The sequence below is a fragment of the Mauremys mutica genome, unplaced genomic scaffold, assembly GCF_020497125.1.
Source record: "Mauremys mutica isolate MM-2020 ecotype Southern unplaced genomic scaffold, ASM2049712v1 000383F_np12_subseq_1:169594_obj, whole genome shotgun sequence".
Lineage (NCBI taxonomy): Eukaryota > Metazoa > Chordata > Testudines > Geoemydidae > Mauremys > Mauremys mutica.
The window spans coordinates 95288-98315 of NW_025422932.1; the positions used below are offsets into that span (position 1 = coordinate 95288).

Sequence of the window (3028 nt, forward strand, 5' to 3'; positions counted from 1 at the left end):
TACTCCAATCTACTGCTCAAAGCAGGACCAATTCCCAACTAAATCATCCCAGCCAGGGCTTTGTCAAGCCTGACCTTAAAAACCTCTAAGGAAGGAGATTCCACCACCTCCCTAGGTAACCCATTGCAGTACTTCACCACTCTCTGAATGAAAAAGTTTTTCCTAATATCCAACCTAAACCTCCCCCACTGCAACTTGAGATCATTACTCCTTGTTCTGTCATCAGGTACCACTGAGAACAGTCTAGCTCCATCCTCTTTGGAACCCTCCTTCAGGCAGTTGAAAGCAGCTATCAAATCCCCCCTCAGTCTTCTCTTCTGCAGACTAAACAAGCCCAGTTCCCTCAGCCTCTCCTCATAAGTCATGTGCTTCAACCCCCTAATCATTTTTTGTTGCCCTCTGCTGGACTCTTTCCAATTTTTCCACATCCTTCTTGTAGTGTGGGGCCCAAAACTGGACACAGTATCCAGATGAGGCTTCACCAATGTCTAATAGAGGGGAATGATCACATCCCTCGATCTGCCGGCAATGCCCCTAATTATACAGCCCAAAATGCCGTTAGCCTTCTTGGCAACAAGGGCACACTGTTGACTCATAGCCAGCTTCTCGTCTACTGTAACCTCTTGGTCCTTTTCTGCAGAACTGCTTCCTAGCCATTCGGTCCCTAGTCTGTAGCAGTGAATGGGATTCTTCCGTCCTAAGTGCAGGACTCTGCATTTGTCCTTGTTGAACCTCATCAGGTTTCTTTTGGCCCAGTCCTCTAATTTGTCTAGGTCCCTCTGTATCCTATCCCTACCCTCCAGCGTATCTATCACTCCTCCCAGTTTAGTGTCATCTGCAAACTTGCTGAGGGTGCAGTCCACACCATCCTCCAGATCGTTAATGAAGATATTGAACAAAACCGGCCCCAGGACCGACCCTTGGGGCACTCCACTTGAAATTGGCTGCCAGCTAGACATGGAGGCGTTGATCACTACCCATTGAGCCCGACGATCTACCCAGGTTTCTATCCACCTTATAGTCCCAGTCATCCCAGACCCAGTCCATTCATCCAGCCCATACTCCTTTAACTTGCTGGCAAGAATACTGTGGGAGACTGTATCAAAAGCTTTACTAAAGTCAAGGGATAACACATCCACTGCTTTCCCCTCATCCACAGAGCCAGTTATCTCCTCATAGAAGGCAATTAGGTTAGTCAGGCATGACTTGTCCTTGGTGAATCCATGCTGACTGTTCCTGATCACTTTCCTCTCCTCTAAGTGCTTCAGAATTGATTCCTTGAGGACATGCTCCATGATTTTTCCAGGGACTGAGGTGAGGTTGACTGACCTGTAGTTCCCCGGATCCTCCTTCTTCCCTTTTTTAAAGATGGGCACTACAGTAGCCTTTTTCCAGTCATCCAGGACCTCCCCCGATCGCCATGAGTTTTCAAAGATAATGGCCAACGGCTCTGCAATCACATCTGCCAACTCCTTTAGCACCCTCGGATGCAGCGCATCCTGCCCCATGGACTTGTGCTCGTCCAGTTTTTCTAAACAGTCCTGAACCACTTCTTTCTCCACAGAGGGCTGGTCACCTTCTCCCCATGCTGTGCTGCCCAGTGCAGCAGTCTGGGAGCTGACCTTGTTTTTGAAGACAGAGGCAAAAAAAAGCATTGAGTACATTAGCTTTTTCCACATCCTCTGTCCACTAAGTTACCTCCCTCATTCAGTAAGGGGCCCACACTTTCCTTGACTTTCTTCATGTTGCCAACATACCTGAAGAAACCCTTCTTGTTACTCTTAACATCTCTTGCTAGATGCAACTCCAAGTGTGATTTGGCCTTCCTGATTTCACTCCTGCATGCCTGAGCAATATTTTTATACTCCTCCCTGGTCATTTGTCCAATCTTCCACTTCTTGTAAGCTTCTTTTTTGTGTTTAAGATCAGCAAGGATTTCACTGTTAAGCCTAGTTTGTCGCCTGCCATATTTACTATTCTTTCTACACATTGGGATGTTTTTTTCCTGCAACCTCAATAAGGATTCTTTAATCCTTTAGAGGATTGGAACTGATTTCAGTGAAGGGACATGTTTGCTAGGTTTTTATGCATTTGCACAGGAAAACATTGAGTGTTTTTATTCATTTCGGGGATCCCTATTCATTGGAACTCCTGAACATAATGGAAATGCCATTATTTTTGTTGAAGGAAGAGGTTTGTAAGGGGGCACTTGGATTTGAACCAAGGACCACTTGAAGTGCAGTCAAACACTCTACCAGTGAGCTATACCCCCATGACTGCTGTGTAGGTAAGTCAGAGATCTTAAAGATATTGAAGGACAGGCCCTGCCTCAGCGATCTCCTGTTCTGTTCCCAGACCACAGTGCTTTTAAAAATGGGGTTTGATTAAACTTATAGATCCATGTAAACACCACAGCTTGCACACCCACCCACATAGCTTCCCCCAGCGACATAGCTACCACCTCTCGGGGGGATGGATTAACTACACAGATGGGACAGCTCTCTCCCCTCCGATTATAGCATCTTCATTATTTATGAATAGGTGGGAAATAACCTCCTGAATGGACAGTAACCAATTTATCAAATATTGCTGGGTCTGCATTCAATATGGGTACCTGGTCGTCTTGGCTGGATTAGTAGGAGCATTGCCGGCAGATCGAGGGAAGTGATTATTCCCCTCTATTCGGCACTGGGGAGGCCACGTCTGGAGCATTGCGTCCAGCTTTCCCCCCCCCCCCCACCTACAGAAACAAATTGGAGAGAGTCTAGGGGAGGGCAACAAAAATGATGAGGGGGCAGGGGATTTACGAGGAGAGGCTGAGGGCAGGGCTGCCCGGGGGGGGGGCAGGTGGGGCAATTTTCCCCAGGCCCTGCAGGGCCCCCATGAGAATACAGGATTCTAGAGTATTGCAACTATTTTTTATGGAAGGGGCCCCCAAAATTGTTTTGCCCCAGGCCCCCTGAATCCTCTGAGCGGCCCTGCCCACTCCAGCCCCTTCCCTCGTTCTCCTCTCTCCGAGGCCCCACCT

General features: G+C 47.9%; 1 non-coding gene across 1 annotated transcript; it reads right to left on the reverse strand.

Moving 5' to 3' along the window:
* Positions 1-2200: 2200 nt before the first annotated feature.
* Positions 2201-2272, reverse strand: TRNAC-GCA. The gene has a single exon. It is a non-coding gene; the product is annotated as a tRNA-Cys (tRNA).
* Between the last annotated feature and the right edge of the window lie 756 nt (positions 2273-3028).